This window comes from Bubalus kerabau, unplaced genomic scaffold, assembly GCF_029407905.1.
Source record: "Bubalus kerabau isolate K-KA32 ecotype Philippines breed swamp buffalo unplaced genomic scaffold, PCC_UOA_SB_1v2 scaffold_51, whole genome shotgun sequence".
NCBI classification, from domain to species: Eukaryota; Metazoa; Chordata; class Mammalia; order Artiodactyla; family Bovidae; genus Bubalus; species Bubalus kerabau.
In genome coordinates, this window is record NW_026577905.1 from 645,483 (window position 1) to 666,304 (window position 20,822).

Here is a 20,822-nt window from a genome sequence, read left to right on the forward strand (position 1 = left end):
AAGTCAGTTCTTGGTTGCTGAAGGGAAATGTATGACTTGTTATATCAAGAAAGTATGTGGAATGCAATGGCACTTGAGGAAGGAAAACGAAGTAGTTCTGTCTTACAGGTGGCAGTTTCAGGATGGGAGAAGCAAAGGAATGGGTACAGAATGGGATAAGGAGGTTGTAGGGAAAGTGGACCCCCAGAAAAGAGTTCTGTGCCTAGCACAAGTTTTCTTGAGATGTCGAACTGCCTTTGCTAATGGAGTTTAAGTTTCTTTACCTCTTAAGTGATCTCTTCTAGGTTGACCTAGAACAGAAATCTTTGGTTAGCTTTGGCTAAGTGGAGAAGTAGTGTTTCACGGTGACATATGTGATCCTTCCTGACTGTTTGCAGCCCTTTTGATATCGATGCCTTGCTTCTGCTGCTGCTGCCGCCGCCGCTGCTGCTAAGTCGTTTCAGTCGTGTCCGACTCTGTGCGACCCCATAGACAGCAGCCCACCAGGCCCCGCAGTCCCTGGGGTTCTCTAGGCAAGAACACTGGAGTGGGTTGCCATTTCCTCCTCCCATGCATGAAAGTGAAAAGTGAACGTGAAGTCGCTCAGTGGTGTCCGACTCTTAACCACCCCATGGACTGCAGCCTACCAGGCTCCTCCATCCATGGGATTTTCCACGCAAGAGTACTGGAGTGGGGTGCCATTGCCTTCTCCCATATCTATGCACAAGCCTGCCTAAATAATTGACTTCTAGCTAGCTTTGGGATGCCAATGACCATCCACCCTTACCAGGCAACAGAGAAGAGAAAAACACTTACCACAGGAGGTCCTGGTAAGGAACAAGGAACTAACAAGCTCCCGCCAACCAGGATTCTGCAGAGGTCAACAAGAGGTCAGTAAGAGATGGAAGACTGCAGTCCAGAGGTCCTAGCAACTTCCATCTTGCAGCAGAGACCCAGCATAGTCAAAACGAATTCAATGTTGCAAAAAATAAGTAAACAAATAAAGGACAGAAGTTCTTTGAACACATGACTGAGATTAGGGGTGAGGCAGTACATGTATGGTGCCCGGAAAATCTTAAAGTATGAGAAAGGAAAGAAATTAAAGACAACTATCAAGCTGTCCAAACTGATAAAAACGAAAGATTACACGGTTTTTTCTGTATATATTACCAGATAATAATCTGAAAAGGAATTAAAAAAAATTCCCTTTCAATAATGTCAACATGAATACAACACTTTGCCATGGATGTAACGAGGATGACAAGACTGGTACACTGGAAATTATACACCCTGGCTGAAAACTATCCTGAATACATGGACAGATATTCCATAACAATGGAAAGACTTAAGATGGCAATACCATGGAATGCATCTTCAATCTGAAATGAAGATTTGATATGATTTGATCGCTCAGAGCTTTTGTGTCATCAATTGTTATTAAAGTATAAATGAGATAGAGAAAGCTGCTGACTTAGACTTGAGGCGGGGTGTACGCCCTGCTGGTCTCTAGCCAGATATTCTACAGGCACTAGCAGTCAGCTAAGGAAGGAAAGGCACTGTCTCAGGGAATGGCACCAGGCCCCTCCCCCACGACATGCCTTGAGGTCACATTGGCAGCAGGTGAGTCATCCTGGGCCAAAAACTGATTGACATGAATCTTGAAGAAAGGCAGTATTCCAGGCAAATATATCATTTCCTTAACATAGATTAGGAGAACAAGGTACGAGGAAAACATACAGTTTTGTTCAAGTCGCTTCTGAGCCTACTGGGGGAACCGACCTGAAGCCAGAGTCCAGCGGATATACATAGGATATTTACATCGCTTAAGACAAACATTTCCTCAGGAACAAATGCATTGCTTAGCTCAAGGTTTGTCTGCGAAATTCTTACACATCAGGAGATGGCTCCGAGCTGGGTTTCTACACACAAGAACATGAATGCAAAGGACAAGACTGCACAGCCCATCTGCCCCCCTTCCCCACAGCCAGCAGCATTTCCAAGTGACCTCCTAAGGCCTTCCCCAAAATACAGGGGCACCTCTGGGTTTCCTGTTTCCCTCACTTCGAACACTTTTCTTAAAAAAAAAAAAATCCTGCACACTTCTTGATAGAATGCCACAGTGCAAGGAAAACAGGCCTTCAATACTTAAACCTCCCTGTGCCAAACACTTGGGGCTTGGTTTTGTTATGTTTTGTTTTTTAATTACACCACCACATAATTTAAACTTTTTACAATTTCTAATTATTCAGTACCAAAACACCAAACTTTTATTGCACAAGGTCCCCATGAAAAGGCCCACGCATCAGGACAGCCACAGATTCTGCCATGAAAGGGCAGCAAGGTGCCCTCCCCCCTTCTTTGCTGCCTGGGCGGCCACCAGGGTTTGAAATCCATGCACCCTACTAACTTTCTAGGGTGCAATTCGCGGACCCTTCCCTTTCTCATCCTAGCAGGTGCTCCAGGGCCCGCTGGCCTACAAAGTGCCAGAAGCAGGGCTGGGCCAGCCGGCCAGAGTTCAGGGTTCTGTCCCTTGGACTTCCAGGGGACACTAGGCTGCTTGGGAAAACCGTGCAGACTGAGATTTTTCAGCAAAGGGGTGGAGCGGTAAAGGCCTTGACACCAAGGGCAAGGCCTTTCTGCAACCGCCAGGTTGGGGAGCTCCAAGAATGTGCCAACAGAGGGTGGAATACTTGGTTCCCTGCTCCAAGCAGTCCCAGTTGCCTGACCTGTGGCCCGCAGCCCTCCACTGCACCTACTAGATGTGGAATCTTGGGGACACAGGAGCGTAGGAAATGGGCGTTCCTAGCTGCAGTGTCGACCCCCGAGAGCACAACTGGGACCAACCCCCCACCCACAGCCATCGAAATCTCGACCCGCGCAGCCCAGGTTTACCCCGCCCCGGGTGCGCTCCCGGCGCGTTTCCAGCCGCAGTGGCCACCACCGAGAGCACAACTGGGAAGCCCGCCCCCACCCCCGCCAGAAGCCGACTCCCGCCCCACGCCGCCCGCGTTCACCCCGCCCCTGCACGGTCCAGGTACCTTCCCAGCTTCTAGCGTTCACGCCCGGGTAGGAGCAGGATGTAGGAGTATGGGAGATGTGTCTGGAGCCTGACAGCCTCAGCTCCGCTCTGGCCTGCCCTTTGGACCTAGGAGCCAGGCCAACTTGCAGAGGGCTTAGGGCCCCATTGTATGCAAACTACCAAGGCCTACCGCAAGGAGAGCTCTGTCCGAGGGAAGGGAAGCGCCCCAGGCTGCGTTCCCAAGCTGTTGCTTGGCAATGCAGACTCAGCGGTAAACGGAGGGAATCAGGGTCCTAGTGCCCCTGTCTTGGGGAGGAAGCTCCACAGCCAGAGTGTTCCTCCCTTTGTGCCCAGAAAGCGCCTGCCAGACTGGGCTTCCCCGGAGCTCTGTTGCAGAGCAGAGACGTGTGGATGTGTTTTGGGGCCTTGACATGTGCGTTTGGGCTCCCTAGCACAGCCCCAGCGTAGGGGAACCAGCCCCTGAGCAAAGAGCTCCAGGCAGTGCTTTGTGCCAGGCCTGGATGCCCAGTCCCAGCACGCGGGAGAGATGAGTTAGGCTGCCGGCGGGTCCTTGCAAGCCTGTATTGGAAAGGACCGAGTGAGTTTCCACACCGGCGGAGCTGCAGACCTGCGCCCAGGCGCGATAGGACAGAGCCCCTGTCGAGAGGCTGCTCTGCCTGGGCGAGCCTCACCAAGCCCTTCCCAGCTTCTAGCGTTTGCACCTGCAAAGGAGCAGGCTGCGGGAGTGTGGGCGACATGACTGGCTCCTGACTGGCCTCAGCTCCGCTCTTGCCTTCCCTTTGGACCTAGGAGCCAGGCCTCCTTGCAGACGGCTTAGGGCACGTGGGTGTGCAAACTGCGAAAGCCTCCCGCAGGGAGACCTCTGTCTGAGGCAAGGGAAATGCCCCAGGTTGCATTCCCAAGCTGTTGCTTGGTAGCCCAGACTCAGCGCTGAACGGAGGGAATCAGGGTCCCAGTGCCCCTGTCGTGGGGAGGGAGCTCCACAGCCAGAGTGTTCCTCCGTTTGTGTTCAGAAACCGCCTTACAGACTGGGCTTCCCCGGAGCTCAGCTCCAGAGCAGAGTCATGTGCATGTGGTTTGGGGCCTTCCCCTGTGACTTTGGGCTCCCTAGCACAGTCCCAGCGCAGGGGAACCAGCCCCTGAGCAGAGAGCTCCAGGCAGTGCTCTGTGCTCAGGATTGGAAGCCCACTCCCAGCACGCGGGAGAATAGAGTCAGGCCGCCGTCGGATGCTTGCAAGCCTGTATTGGTAAGGACCGAATGAGCTTCCACTCCGGCGGAGCTCCAGATCTGCACCCAGGCGCGATATCGCAGAGCCCCGGCCTAGAGGCTGCTCTGCCTGGGCGAGCCTCGCCAAGCCCTTCCCAGCTTCTAGCTTTCGCGCAGGGGAAGGAACAGACTGCGGAAGTGGGGGAGACGTGACTGGCGGGTGCCTTACTGGCCTCAACTCCGCTCTTCCTTTCCTTTTGCACCTATGATCCATGCCTCCTTGCAGAGGGCTTAGGGACCGAAGGAGAGCTCTGTCAGAGGGAAGGGAAGCGCCCCAGGCTGCATTTCCAAGCTGTTGTTTAGCCGCCCAGACTCAGCGCTGCACAGGGGTAATCAGGCTCTCTGTGGCCGCAGCTTCACACACAGGTGTGTCTCCATAGGAATCAAGAAAGATCCTGACAGAGTGAGGTTCATTAGAGCTATAATAAAGAGCAAAGTCTTGTCCATGTGCTCTTGCCTTCCCCTGTGCCTTTGGGTCTCCAGGCTCGGCCCCAGCTCCGTGGAAACAACCCCTGAGAAAATATCTTCAAGATCCACTTTTCCCAGTGTCTGGGAACCGGGGTTCGTAGGAGGACAGAAAAGCACGCCTCCATCGGGAACGAAAAGGCAGTCCACCTGCCTGTGTTTTGAAGCCTCTATTTGGAAGGAATGGGTTAGCTTCTCCTAAAGGAGACCTCCAGATCTGCTCAGAAGTCGGTAATTCCAGAGGCAGGGTACTGGTTCCTGACTGCCCTTTGCTAGCCTTGCAAAGATATTCCTAGATTCTAGAGTTATTTTCCATGAAGGAGCAGGCTTCGGGAATGTGTCAGACGGGACTGGCTCCTTATTGACCTCAGCTCAGCTATTGCCTTTCCATTCAAACTAGGGCAAGGCCCTACTTTATGAAGGGTAAGGGTCTTCTTCTTTGCAAACTGCCAAGGGCTACAGCAATGAGACCTCTGTCAAGGTGAGGGAAGCCTAAGAGGATGGATTCTCAAGCAGGTGCTTTGCCACAAAGCATCAGCACGCCACGAAGAGAATCAAGCTCCCTGTGCACCAATGTTGGGAGTGTAGCTTCACACACAGAGTTGTCTCTATAGGAGCCAAGAATGTTCCTGAGAGATTAGGTTCACTAAACCTCTCCTACAGAGCATAGACCTGTCAATGTGGTTTTGCCTTCCCCTGTGAGTTGGGTCCTCGAGGTCCGCCACACCTCCGGGGAAACTGTCCCTGAGAAAAGATCTCCAGGAACCGCTTCGCCGAGGCTGGGAAATGCTGTTCACAGGAAGTAAGGCAAGCGAATCTCCTGCAGAGTAAAAGAGGCCTTACAGTCCCTGGAGGAGCAGGCTGCCAGAATGTGTGAAACCTGACTGTTGCCTTACTGGGCTCAGCTCCGCCATTGCCTGTTCATCCGAGCTAGCACCGAGGCCTACTTGGAAAAGCGTTTGGGTGCAAATTTCTACAAAGTGCCAAGGGCTACAGCAGTGAGAATTCTCTCGGTGGTAAGGGAGAGCATTTTATGGATTCTCAAGCTGTTTTCTGAATGACAGCGTCAAAATGAACAGAGAGAATCAGGCTCTCTGTGCCCCTATGTTAGGTACGCAGCTTCACACACAGAGGTGTCTCTATAGGAGCCAAGAATGCTCCTGAGAGATGAGGTTCACTAGAGGTCTGCTACAGAGCATAGACCTGTCCATGTGGTCTTGCCTTCCCCTGTGCCTTTGGGCCCCGGGCTCGGACCCAGCTCCGTGGAAAGAACCCATGAGAAAATATCTTCAAGATCCGCTTTTCCCAGAGGCTGGGAACTGGGGTTCATAGGAGGAGAGAAAAGCAAGCCTCCTTCGGGCACGAAAGGCCGCCAACCTGCCTGTGTTTTGAAGCCTCTATTTGGAAGGAATGGGTTAGCTTCTCCTAAAGGAGACCTCCAGATCTGCTCAGAAGTCGGTAATTCCAGAGGCAGGGTGCTGGTTCCTGACTGCTCTTTGCCAGCCTTGCAAAGACATTCCAAGATTCTAGAGTTATGTTCCATGAAGGAGCAGGGTTCGGGAATGTGCCAGAGGGGACTGGCTCCTTATTGGCCTCAGCTCAGCTATTGCCTTTCCATTCAAACTAGGACAAGGGCCTACTTTATGAAGGGTAAGGGTCTTCTTCTTTGAAACTGCCAAGGGCTACAGCAATGAGACCTCTGTCAAGGTGAGGGAAGCCTAAGAGGACGGATTCTCAAGCAGGTGCTTTGCTACAAAGCATCAGCACCCCACGGAGAGAACCAAGATCCCTGTTCCCCAATGTTGGGAGTGTAGCTTCACACACAGAGTTGTCTCTATAGGAGCCAAGAATGTTCCTGAGAGATTAGGTTCACTAAACCTCTCCTACAGAGTATAGACCTGTCCATGTGGTTTTTCCTTCCCCTGTGAGTTGGGTCCCCGAGGTCCACCACACCTCCGGGGAAACTGTCCCTGAGAAAAGATCTCCAGGAACCGCTTCGCTGAGGCTGGGAAACGCTGTTCACAGGAAGTAAGGCAAGCGAATCTCCTGCAGAGAAAAAGAGGCCTTACTGTCCCTGGAGGAGCAGGCTGCCAGAGTGTGTGAAACCTGACTGTTGCCTTACTGGCCTCAGTTCCACCATTGCCTGTTCCTCCGAACTAGGACCCAGGCCTACTTGGAGAAGGGTTTGGGTGCGGATTTGTAAAAACTGCCAAGGGTTACAGCAATGAGAAGTCTCTCAGAGGTAAGGGAGAGCATTGTATGGATTCTTAAGCTGTTGTTTGAGTGACAGCTTCAAAGCTGCAAAGAGAGAATCAGGCCCTGTGTGCCCCCTTGTTGGGTACGCAGCTCCACACACAGAGGTATCCCCGTGGAATCCAAGACTTTCCTCACATACTGAGGTTAACTAGAGTTCTCCTACAGAGCAAAGACTTGTCCATGTGGTTTTGCCTTCCTCTGTGCGTGTGGGTCTCCGGGCTCGGCTCCAACTCCGTTGAAATAGCCCCTGAAAAAAGATCTCCAAGAACCACTTTTCCCCCAGGCGGGAAGCGGAGTTCACAGGAAGCGGAACAAGCAAGCCTCCTTCGGGCAAGTAGATGCAGCCAACTAGCCTGTGGTTGGAAGCCTCTCTTTGGAAGGAATGGTTAGCTTCTCCAAAAGAAGACCTCCAGATCTGCTCAGAAGACGGAAATTCCAGAGGCAGGGTCGAGGTTCCTGACGGTCCTTTACCAGCCTTGCAAAGACATTTCTAGATTCTAGCGTTATGTTCCATGAAGGAGCAGGCTTCAGGAATATGTCAGACTTGACTGGCGCCTTACTGGCCTCAGCTCAGCTATCGCCTTTCCGTTCAAACTAGGACAAGGGCCTACTTGGTGAAGGGTAAGGGTCTGCTTCTTTCCAAACTGCCAAAGGCTACAGCAAAGAGACCTCTGTCAAAGAGAGGGAAGTGGAAGCGGATGGATTCTCAAACAGGTGCTTTGCCACAAAGCATCTGTACCCCACGGAGAGAATCAGGCTGCATTTGCCCCTATGTTGGGTGTGTAGCTTCAAACACAGAGGTGTTTCTATAGGAGCCCAGAATGTTCCTGGGAGATGAGGTTCACTAGAGCTCTGCTACAGAGCATAGACCTGTCCATATGGTTTTGCCTTCCCCTGTGAGTTGGGTTCCCGATGTTCGCCCCAGCTCCGAGGAAGAAACCCCTGAGAAAACACCTCCAGGAACTGCTTTTCGTCCAGACTGGGAAACGCAGTTCACAGAAGGCAAGGCAAGCGAGCCTCCTGCAGAGAAAAAGAGGCCTTACTGCCCCTGGAGGAGCAGGCTGCAAGAGTGTGTGAGACCTGACTGGTGCCTTACTGGCCTCAGCTCCGCCATTGCATGTTCCTCTGAACTAGGACCCAGGCCTACTAGGAGAAGGGTTTGGGTGCGGATTTCTAAAAAACTGCCAAGGGCTACAGCAATGAGAACTCTCTCAGAGATAAGGGAGAGAATTGTATGGATTCTCAAGCTGTTTTCTGAATGACAGCGTTAAACCTTCACAGAGGGAATCAGGCTCTCTGACCCCATAAGTTGTCCCTGTAGGAACCAAGAACGTTCGTCAAAGACTGAGGTTCACTAGAGCTCTCTTAGAGAGCAAAGACTTGTTCATGTAGTTTTGCTTTCCTCTGTATGTGTGGGTCTCCGGGCATAACCTCAGCTCCGTGGAAACAACCCCTGAGCAAAGATCTCCAAGATCTGCTTTTCCCCCATGCTGGGAACCAGGGATCATAGGAGGCAGGAAAAGCAAGCCTCCTTCGGGCAAGAAGAGGCAGCCAACTAGCCTGTGTTTGGAAGCCTCTATTTGCAAGGAATGGGTTAGCTTCTCCAGAAGGAGACCTCCAGATCTGCTCAGAAGATAGATATTCCAGAGGCAGGGTCGAGGTTCCTGACTGCCCTTTGCCAGCCTTGCAAAGACATTCCTAGATTCTAGCGCTATTTTCCATGAAGGAGCAGGCATCGGGAATATGTCAGAGTTGACGGGTGCCTTACTGGCCTCAGCTCAGCTATTGCCTTTCCTTTCAAACTAGGATCAGGGCCTACTTGGTAAAGGGTAAGGGTCTGCTTCTTTCCAAACTGCCAAGGGACACAGCAATGAGACCTCTGTCAAGGTGAGGGAAGCCTAAGAGGACGGATTCTCAAGCAGGTGCTTTGCTACAAAGCATCAGCACCCCACGGAGAGAACCAAGATCCCTGTTCCCCAATGTTGGGAGTGTAGCTTCACACACAGAGTTGTCTCTATAGGAGCCAAGAATGTTCCTGAGAGATTAGGTTCACTAAACCTCTCCTACAGAGTATAGACCTGTCCATGTGGTTTTTCCTTCCCCTGTGAGTTGGGTCCCCGAGGTCCACCACACCTCCGGGGAAACTGTCCCTGAGAAAAGATCTCCAGGAACCGCTTCGCTGAGGCTGGGAAACGCTGTTCACAGGAAGTAAGGCAAGCGAATCTCCTGCAGAGAAAAAGAGGCCTTACTGTCCCTGGAGGAGCAGGCTGCCAGAGTGTGTGAAACCTGACTGTTGCCTTACTGGCCTCAGTTCCACCATTGCCTGTTCCTCCGAACTAGGACCCAGGCCTATTTGGAGAAGCGTTTGGCTGCGGATTTCGACAAAGTGCCAAGGGCTACAGCAGTGAGAATTCTCTCAGCGGTAAGGGAGAGCATTTTATGGATTCTCAAGCTGTTTTCTGAACGACAGGGTCAAAATGAACTGAGAGAATCAGGCTCTCTGTGCCCCTATGTTAGGTACGCAGCTTCACACACAGAAGTGTCTCTATAGGAGCCAAGAATGTTCCTGAGAGATGAGGTTCACTAGAAGTCTGCTACAGAGCATAGACCTGTCCATATGGCTTTGCCTTGCCCTGTGAGTTGGGTCCCCGAGGTCCGCCCCAGCTCAGGGGAAGGAGCCCCTGAGAAAAGATCTCCAGGGACCACTATTCCCCCAGGCTGGCAAACGCAGTTCACAGGAGGTAACGCAAGCGAGCCTCCTGCAAGGCACAACAGGTCTTAGTGTCCCTGGACGATCAGGCTGCCAGAGTGTGTGAGACCTGACTGGTGCCTTACTGGCCTCAGCTCCGCCATTGCATGTTCCTCCGAACTAGGACCCAGGCCTACTAGGAGAAGGGTTTGGGTATGGATTTCTAAATACTGCCAAGGGGTATAGCAATGAGAACTGTGTCACGGGTAAGGAAGAGCATTGTATGGATTTTCAAGCTGTTGTTTGAACGACAGCTTCAAAGCTGCACAGAGAGAATCAGACTCTGTGTCTCCATGTTCGGTACACAGCTTCACAGACAGGGGTGTCTCCATAGGAAACAAGAACGTTCCTGACAGAGTGAGGTTCACTAGAGCTCTCCTAGAGAGCAAAGACTTGTCCATGTGGTTTTTCTTCCCCTGTGCGTTTGGGGCTCCAGGCTCGGCCCCAGCTCCGTGGAAACAACCCCTGAGAAAAGATCTTCAAGATCCGCTTTTCCCAGAGGCTGGGATGTGGGGTTCATAGGAGGCGGGAAAAGCAGGCCTCCTTCAGAGAGCAAGAGGCAGCCAAGCGGCCTGCGTTTTGAAGCCTCTACTTGGAAGAATGGGTTAGCTTCCCCTAAGGGAGACCTCCAGATCTGTTCAGAAGTCGGTAATTCCAGAGGCAGTGTGCAGGGTCCTGACTGCCCTTTGCCAACCTTGCAAAGACATTCCTAGATTCTACAGTTATCTTCCTGAAGAAGCAGGCTTTGGGAATATGTCAGACTTGACTGGTGCCTTATTGGCCTCAGCTCAGCTATTGCCTTTCCATTCAAAGTAGGACAAAGGCCTACTTTATGAAGGGTAAGGGTCTTCTTCTTTCCAAACTGCCGAGGGCTACAGCAATGAGACCTCCGTAAATGCGAGGGAAGCATAAGCGGATGGATTATCAGGAAGGTTCTTTGCCACCAAGCATCAGCACCCCACGGAGAGAATCAGGCTCCCTTTGCCCCTATGTGGGGTGTGTAGATTCACACACAGTGGTGTCTCTACAGGAGCCAAGAATGTTCCTGAGAGATGAGGCTCACAAGAGCTATCCTACAGAGTGCTCACCTGTACATGTGGTTTCACCTTCCCCTGTGAGTTGGGTCCCCGAGGTCCGCCCCAGCTCCGAGAAAACAGCCTCTGAGAAAAGATCTCCAGGAACCGCTTTTCGCCCAGGCTGGGAAAAGCTGTTCACAGGAAGTAAGGCAAGTGAGCCTCCTGCAGAGAAAAAGAAGCCTTACTGTCCCTGGAGGAGCAGGCTGCCAGAGTGTGTGAAAACTGACTGGTGCCATAATGGTCTTAGCTCCGCCATTGCTTGTTCCTCCGAACTGGGACTCAGGCCTACTTGGAGAAGGGTTTAGCTGCAGATTTCTACAAACTGCCAAGGGCTACTGCAATGAGAACTCTCTCAGAGGTAAGGGCGAGAATTGTATGGATTCTCAAGCTGTTTTCTGAACGACAGCATTAAACCTGCACAGAGAGAATCAGGCTCTCTGCCGCCATGTTGGGTACGCAGTTTCACACACAGAGGTGTCCGCATAGGAGCCAAGAACGTTCGTCAAAGACTGAGGTTCACTAGAGCTCTCTTAGAGAGCAAAGACTTGTTCATGTGGTTTTGCCTTCCCCTGTATGTGTGGGTCTCTGGGCATAACCCCAGCTCCGTGGAAACAACCCCTGAGCAAAGATCTCCAAGATCTGCTTTTCCCCCATGCTGGAAACCAGGGATCATAGGAGGCAGGAAAAGCAAGCCTCCTTCAGGCAAGAAGAGGCAGCCAACCGGCCTGTGTTTGGAAGCCTCTATTTGCAAGGAATGGGTTAGCTTCTCCAGAAGGAGACCTCCAGATCTGCTCAGAAGATAGATATTCCAGAGGCAGGGTCGAGGTTCCTGACTGCCCTTTGCCAGCCTTGCAAAGACATTCCTAGATTCTAGCAATATTTCCCATGAAGGAGCAGGCATCGGGAATATGTCACAGTTGACGGGTGCCTCACTGGCCTCAGCTCAGCTATTGCCTTTCCTTTCAAACTAGGATCAGGGCCTACTTGGTGAAGGGTAAGGGTCTGCTTCTTTCCAAACTGCCAAGAGACACAGCAATGAGACCTCTGTCAAGGCGAGGGAAGCGTAAGCGGATGGATTCTCAAACAGGTGCTTTGCCACAAAGCATCAGCACCCCACGGAGAGAATCAGGCTCCCTGTGCCCCTATGTTCGGTGTGTAGCTTTACACACAGAGGTGTCTCTGTACGAGCCAAGAATGTTCCTAAGAGATGAGACACACTAACGTCTCCTACAGAGCATAGACCTGTCCATGTGGTTTTTCCTTCCCCTGTGAGATGGGTCCCCGAGGTCCACCCCAGCTCTGGGGATAGAGCCCCTGAGAAAAGATCTCCAGGAACCGCTGTTTGCCCAGGCTGGGAAACGCAGTTCACAGGAGGCCAGGCAAGCGAGCCTCCCACAGGGAAAAATAGGCCTTACTGTCCCTGGAGGAGCACGCTGCCAGAGTGTGTGACACCTGACTGGTGCCTTACTGACCTCAGCTCCGCCACTGCATGGCCATCCAAACCAGGACCCAGGCCTACTTGGAGAAGGGTTTGGGTGCGGATTTGTAAAAACTGCCAAGGGTTACAGCAATGAGAAGTCTCTCAGAGGTAAGGGAGAGCATTGTATGGATTCTTAAGCTGTTGTTTGAGTGACAGCTTCAAAGCTGCAAAGAGAGAATCAGGCCCTGTGTGCCCCCTTGTTGGGTACGCAGCTCCACACACAGAGGTATCCCCGTGGAATCCAAGACTTTCCTCACATACTGAGGTTAACTAGAGTTCTCCTACAGAGCAAAGACTTGTCCATGTGGTTTTGCCTTCCTCTGTGCGTGTGGGTCTCCGGGCTCGGCTCCAACTCCGTTGAAATAGCCCCTGAAAAAAGATCTCCAAGAACCACTTTTCCCCCAGGCGGGAAGCGGAGTTCACAGGAAGCGGAACAAGCAAGCCTCCTTCGGGCAAGTAGATGCAGCCAACTAGCCTGTGGTTGGAAGCCTCTCTTTGGAAGGAATGGTTAGCTTCTCCAAAAGAAGACCTCCAGATCTGCTCAGAAGACGGAAATTCCAGAGGCAGGGTCGAGGTTCCTGACGGTCCTTTACCAGCCTTGCAAAGACATTTCTAGATTCTAGCGTTATGTTCCATGAAGGAGCAGGCTTCAGGAATATGTCAGACTTGACTGGCGCCTTACTGGCCTCAGCTCAGCTATCGCCTTTCCGTTCAAACTAGGACAAGGGCCTACTTGGTGAAGGGTAAGGGTCTGCTTCTTTCCAAACTGCCAAAGGCTACAGCAAAGAGACCTCTGTCAAAGAGAGGGAAGTGGAAGCGGATGGATTCTCAAACAGGTGCTTTGCCACAAAGCATCTGTACCCCACGGAGAGAATCAGGCTGCATTTGCCCCTATGTTGGGTGTGTAGCTTCAAACACAGAGGTGTTTCTATAGGAGCCCAGAATGTTCCTGGGAGATGAGGTTCACTAGAGCTCTGCTACAGAGCATAGACCTGTCCATATGGTTTTGCCTTCCCCTGTGAGTTGGGTTCCCGATGTTCGCCCCAGCTCCGAGGAAGAAACCCCTGAGAAAACACCTCCAGGAACTGCTTTTCGTCCAGACTGGGAAACGCAGTTCACAGAAGGCAAGGCAAGCGAGCCTCCTGCAGAGAAAAAGAGGCCTTACTGCCCCTGGAGGAGCAGGCTGCAAGAGTGTGTGAGACCTGACTGGTGCCTTACTGGCCTCAGCTCCGCCATTGCATGTTCCTCTGAACTAGGACCCAGGCCTACTAGGAGAAGGGTTTGGGTGCGGATTTCTAAAAAACTGCCAAGGGCTACAGCAATGAGAACTCTCTCAGAGATAAGGGAGAGAATTGTATGGATTCTCAAGCTGTTTTCTGAATGACAGCGTTAAACCTTCACAGAGGGAATCAGGCTCTCTGACCCCATAAGTTGTCCCTGTAGGAACCAAGAACGTTCGTCAAAGACTGAGGTTCACTAGAGCTCTCTTAGAGAGCAAAGACTTGTTCATGTAGTTTTGCTTTCCTCTGTATGTGTGGGTCTCCGGGCATAACCTCAGCTCCGTGGAAACAACCCCTGAGCAAAGATCTCCAAGATCTGCTTTTCCCCCATGCTGGGAACCAGGGATCATAGGAGGCAGGAAAAGCAAGCCTCCTTCGGGCAAGAAGAGGCAGCCAACTAGCCTGTGTTTGGAAGCCTCTATTTGCAAGGAATGGGTTAGCTTCTCCAGAAGGAGACCTCCAGATCTGCTCAGAAGATAGATATTCCAGAGGCAGGGTCGAGGTTCCTGACTGCCCTTTGCCAGCCTTGCAAAGACATTCCTAGATTCTAGCGCTATTTTCCATGAAGGAGCAGGCATCGGGAATATGTCAGAGTTGACGGGTGCCTTACTGGCCTCAGCTCAGCTATTGCCTTTCCTTTCAAACTAGGATCAGGGCCTACTTGGTAAAGGGTAAGGGTCTGCTTCTTTCCAAACTGCCAAGGGACACAGCAATGAGACCTCTGTCAAGGCGAGGGAAGCGTAAGCGGATGGATTCTCAAACAGGTGCTTTGCCACAAAGCATCAGCACCCCACGGAGAGAATCAGGCTCCCTGTGCCCCTATGTTCGGTGTGTAGCTTTACACACAGAGGTGCCTCTGTACGAGCCAAGAATGTTTCTAAGACTTGAGATTCACTAAGGTCTCCTACAGAGCATAGACTTGTCCGTGTAGTTTTGCCTTCCCCTGTGAGTTGGGTCCCCGAGGTCCACCCCAGCTCCGGGGAAACAACTCCTTAGAAAAGATCTCCAGGAACCGCTTTTCGCCCAGGCTGGGAAACGCAGTTCACAGGAGGCAAGGCAAGCGAGACTCCTGCAGGGAAAAAGAGGCCTTACTGTCCCTGGAGGAGCAGGCTACCAGAATGTGTGACACCTGACTGGTGCCTTACTGACCTCAGCTCCGCCATTGCATGGCCATCCAAACCAGGACCCAGGCCTACTTGGAGAAGGGTTTGGGTGCGGATTTCTAAAAACTGCCAAGGGCTACAGCAATGAGAACTCTCTCAGAGGTAAGGGAGAGCATTGTATGGATTCTCAACATGTTGTTTGAATGACAGCTTCAAAGCTGCAAAGAGAGAATCTGTCTCTCTGTGCCCCCTTGTTGGGTACGCAGCTTCACACACAGGGGTGTCTCCATAGGAGTCAAGAACGTTCCTGACAGAGTAAGTTTCACTTAGAGGTCTCCTGGAGAACAAAGACTTGTCCATGTGGTTTTCCTTCCCCTGTGCAATTGGGTCTCTGGTCTCGGCCCCAGCTCCATGGAAAAAACCCCTGAGAAAAGATCTTCAATATCCGCTTTTCCCAGAGCCTGGGAAGCTGGGTTCATAGGAGGCAGGAAAAGCAAGCCTCCTTCGGGCACGAAGAGGCAGCCGACCGGCCTGTTTTTGGAAGTCTCAATATGGAAGGAATGAGTTAGATTCTCCTAAAGGAGACCTCCAGATCTGCTCAGAAATCGGTAATTCCAGAGGCAGGGTGCAGGCTCCTGACTGCCCTTTGCCAGCCTTGCAGAGACATTCCTAGATTCCAGCGTTATTTTCCATGAAGGAGCAGGCTTCAGGAATATGTCAGACTTGACTGGCGCCTTATTGGCCTCAGCTCAGCTCTTGCCTTTCCTTTCAAACTAGGACAAGGGCCCACTTTATGAAAGGTAAGGGTCCTCTTCTTTCCAAACTGCCAAGGGCTACAGCAATGAGACCCCTGTCAAGGCGAGGGAAGCGTAAGCTGATGGATTCTCAAGCAGGTGCTTTGCCACAAAGCATCAGAACCCCACGGAAAGAATCTGGCTCCCTTTGCCCCTACGTTGCGTGTGTAGCTACACACACAGAGGTGTCTCGATAGGAGCCAAGAATGTTCCTGAGAGAGGAGGTTCACTGTTGGGGGCCAGAGTGAGGCACTCCGCCCATGGCAAAGGTCATGAGGAAGGAGGCTCGACATACGCAAAGGCGGGATCGAGCCTCAGGAGTCCCCCTGGAAATCCTCGAGCATCTACCCCCATCACCAGAGCCTGCCTACCTTACTACTTTGTGCTCTCACCTACACCTCTGACTTTACAGGGGGCTGTCCCCCACCACCTCTTTCGGAGAAGGAGTTAACCTAGAGCTCCAGTTGATAAAAACCCCTGGGTGTGACAAGAGTTTTTTAACCTACAAACTCCTCTGAAGGTTCTCTAGCCTGCCTGACAGGCTTGTCCGGCCACATGTGATTGCTCACAGCCTCTCAACCATGAGAGGCACGAGATGCTTTAAACCTTCTAAAAACAGGTTCCTTAGGAAAGTTAGAAAATTATTAGTATAAGTATAATGGGCTGATTAAAAATCATATTGGTGAAGGGTTTTTCATTTGTTGAGCTGATGTTTACTGCTAAGTCTCCACATCCCCTGCCCTTATACACATTAATGAATATATAGAAGAAATAAGTATTAACCTTTGATATAAATCACGTTAGACCTTAGGCTAAGTACATTCTTTCCTTAACTAAAACCCACTACACCCTCACCCTATAGGAATGTAACTTTATTTGGGTGGCGTCTGTTTTAAGAATAATCACCCCTGGAGAAATAAGTGTCCTGGTTGACTGACCGCTGTCACAAGGAGAGGGTCGTAAATTGTCAGCAGGCCCCCCGGCCAGAAGATGATGTAACACCCCTAAGACCTCTGTATACTTTTGTATGAAGCACCTGACTTTGATAAAAGTCAGGACTGCTGACCCCACGTGACTTTTGCATAACATCTCAGTGTATAAAAGTAGACCATGGAAAATAAAGAATTGGGATCAGTTTCTCGAAATACTGGTCTCCCCATGTCTCTCTCTCTCTCACTCTGGTTGAGTCTCCATCTGGAGCGCGGAACCCACCAAGCTTACTAATTTTGCCTGGGCTTCTAAGATCCGACCGGGGAGGCCTCAGTGTCTCCTCTCCTTCGGGAGAACGGAAGGACGCCTGCGGCCTACGTAAGTGGTGCAAGCTTCTTGTCTTGAAGTTTTATTGGTCCCCCGCGTAAACCAAGCTACTCAGCCTCTTTTCTCCACTGAATTTTCCTACTGAACTATCCTCATTTTATTACTCTTTATATCCTTAATTAACGTTTAATTAAGCAGTTGTTCCCTGACCCTCGCCTACGCCGTCTCTGCTTCGAATACCCTGGATCAGCTGGGGCTGGACCCCGGCAGTTCACTAGAGATCTCCTACAGAGCATAGACCTGTCCATTTGGTTTTGCCTTCCCCTGTGAGTTGGGTCCCCGAGGTCCGCCCCAACTCCGGGGAAACAGCCCCTGAGAAAAGATCTCCAGGAACTGCTTTCCGCCCAGGCTGGGAAACGCTGTTCACAGGAAGTAAGGCAAGCGAGCCTCCTGAAGGGAAATAGAGGCCTTACTGTCCCTGGAGGAGCAGGCTGCCAGAGTGTGTGACACCTGACTGGTGCCTTACTGGCCTCAGCTCCGCTATTGCATGTTCATCTGAACTTGAACCCAGGCCTACTTGGAGAAGTGTTTGTGTGCCGATTTCCAGAAACTGCGAAGGGCTACAGCAATGATAACTCTCTCAGTGGTAAGGGAGAGCATTGTGTGGATTCTCAATTTGTTGTTTGAATGACAGCGTCAAAGCTGCACAGAGAGAATCAGGTCTCTGTGTCTCTATGTTGGCTATGCAGCTTCCCACACAGAGATGTCCCCGTTGGAGCCAAGAACATTCCCCATAGACTGAGGTTCACTAGAGCACTCCTAGAGAGCAAAGACTTATCCATGCGGTTTTCCCTTCCCCTGTGCGTGTGGGTCTCCGGGATCGGCCCCTGCTCCGTGGAAACAGCCTCTGAGAAAAGATCTCCAAGAACCTCTTATCCCCCAGGCTGGGAAGCGGAGTTCGCAGGAGGTGGGATAAGCAAGCTTCCTTCGGCAAGAAGAGACAGCCAACCGGCCTGTGTTTGGAAGCCTATATTTGCAAGGAATGGGTTAGTTTCTCCTGACCGAGACCGCCAGATGTGCTGAGAAGATAGAAATTCCAGAGGCAGGGTCGAGGTTCCTGACTGCCCTTTGCCAGCCTTGCAAAGACATTCCCAGATTCTAACGTTATTTTCCATGAAGGAGCAGGCATCGGGAATATGTCAGACTTGACTGGCGCCTTACTGGCCTCAGCTCAGCTACTGCCTTTCCATTCAAACAAGGACAAGTGCCTACTTGGTGAAGGGTAAGGGTCAGCTTCTTTCCAAACTGCCAAGGACTACAGCAATGAGACCTCTGTCAAGGTGAGGGAAGCCTATGCGGATGGATTCTTAGCAGGTGCTTTGCCACAAAGCATCAGCACCCACGGAGAGAATCAGACTCCCTTTGCCACTATGTTGGGTGTGTAGCTTCATGCACAGAGGTGTCTCTGTAGAAGCCAAGAATGTTCCTGAGAGATGAGGTTCACTAGAGCTCTCCTACAGAGCATAGACCTGTCCATGTGGTTTTGTCTTCCCCTTGAGTTGGGCCCCCGAGGTCCGACCCAGCTCCAGGGAAACAACCCCTGAGAAAAAATCTCCAGGAACAGCTTTGCGCCCAGGCTGGGAAATGCAGTTCACAGGAGGCAAGGCAAGCGAGCCTCCTGCAGGGAAAAAGAGGCCTTACTGCTCCTGAACGATCAGGCTTCAAGAATGTGTGAGACCTCACTTGTGCCTTACTGGCCTCAGCTCCGCCGTTGCCTGTTGTTCCGAGCTAGGACCCAGGCCTACTTGGAGAAGGGTTAGGGTGCGGATTTCTACAAACTGTCAAGGACTACAGCAATGAGAATTCTCTTAGCAGTAAGGGAGAGCATTGTATGGATTCTCAAGCTGTTGTTTGAATGACAGCTTCAAAGCTACACAGAGAGAATCAGGGTCTCTGTTCCCCTATTTTGGCTGTGCAGCTTCACACACAGAATTTGACTCTGTTGGAGCCAGAAATATTCCTGAAAGACTTAGGCTCACCAAAGCTGTCCTCCAGAGCAAAGACATTGGATGTGGTTTTGCCTTCCCTTGTCAGTATGGGTCCCCTAGCTTGGCCCCAGCTCCGGGGATACAGCCTCTGAAAAAAATCTTGCAAGAAGCGATTTTTCCTCCAGGCTGTTAAGCGGAATTCGCAGTTTGCAAGTTAAGGAAGCCTGCTTCGTGGAAGAGCAAGCAGCCAACTGGCCCTGTGTTAGGAAGCCTGTATTTGAAAGGAATGGGTTAGCTTCTACAGCGGGAGAACCTCAGATCTGCTCAGGGGGCTGAAATACTAGAGTCAGGGTCGAGGTTCTCCCTTGTCCTTTGCGCACCTTGCAAAGACATTCCTAGCTTCTAGCGTTAGTGTCCCTGTAGTAGCAGGCTGCAGGAGCGTGTGATAAATGACTGCCGCGTTCCTGTCCTCAGCTCCGCTATTGACTTTCTATTCGAACTAGAACCCAGGCCTACTTTGAGAGGGGTTAGAGTCCAGTGTTTCCAAACTGCCAAGGGCTACGGCAATGCGAGCTCTGTCAGAGGTAAGAAAAGAGCAATTGGTTGGATTCTTCAGCTGCTGCGTGGCTGCACAGATTCCGAGCCGCATGGAGAGCATGAGGCTCCTTGTGGCCCTATTTTGGGTACGCAGCAACATGCACACAGAATGTCTGTGTTCACTTATGTACAGGCTTATGTTCACTAGAGCTCTCCTACAGAGCAAAGACCACTCAGTGGGCTCCAAGAGATACCTGTCGCGACTCGAGAAGAGAGTGGAGTCCTTTGCTTCCCCTTGAGATGAGGCCTGACTCCCCGGGTGAGTATGGAATGCAACCCCAAATCCCTGTCGCCTATGGAGAGGAACATTAAGTCCTGGATACAAGCCTAGATGAGGTCTAGTTTGCCCTTCAGTGAATGGAGCCCAATCCACAGCTCTCCCTGGCAACTCGAATGGAAGATTGGACTTCCTGTGCCAACACAAGAGGAAGCCTGAATTCCCCGTCGTAACTCGAGAATCCCACCGCAACTCGAGAAAATCCACGTGCTTCCCTCGTCATCGCAAGATGAGGCCCTTTGTCCGCTACAGCATCTCAAGAGAAGTCCACGTTCCATCCTGAAGTGCGAAAAGGTACTTGGCACCCTTGATGCGACCCCAAAAGTTCCGCGACATACCAGACTCACTCAAGGGGAACACCGAGGTTCCCGGCACCACTTCATCTGACCCCTTCTCCTCTCCTGATTGCGACAGGAGGGTCGACTCCCCTTCTCTGTCTGCAAGGGGTTCCCGACCTTCCGGGCGCACCTCAGGATGAGGCCGGTCTCATGAGGAAGTTCGAGACGTAGCCTCGTGGGTGGTGCCACATGCCGAAAGACCCCAATTTCACGGTCCACTCTTGAAAAGAACCCGATGCCAGCACACCTCTCTGAAGGAAATCCTGTGGATGAAGGCACAACACGAAGGGGCACTGACACCTTCGTGCATCGTCCAGAAAAACCCGCAGGTCCCACAGACATTTCGACAAGTGGCGTGTCACCCTGTAAACAACTCGAAAGGCAAACGAAGGTCCATTCCTCAACAGAAGACTAGGTGTGACTCTCTTGTCCCTACTCTGCAGGGACCATGGGATTCGAGTCAGAAACAGAGAGGAAGCCTGAGGTTCCTGCGTCCACTCGAGATGAGGCCCTCTTCCATTGCACCACACCCAGTGGAGTCCCGAGAGGCCCCTACCAACTCCACAGTATCCCTGAGTTCTCAGAGGCACAATGAGAAGCTCCCTGAGGTCACAGGCACAAGTCGAGGGAACCCTGGGTTTTTTGCCGCGACTCGAGAAAGACCTCGAGAGTGCTTCAAAATGTGTTGAGTCGCGATTCCCCTACAATGACTCGAGCGCCATGACACGCTCCCCCTCGCCACGCGCATGGAGACCTGACTAACCTGGCACTGCACTAGAGGCTCCCTGAGATCCTCATCGTACCTCGTGAGGAAATCCACACTGGCGCGGCAGCTCGAGGAAACACATGAGACACCCAGGTCATCGCGAGATGAGG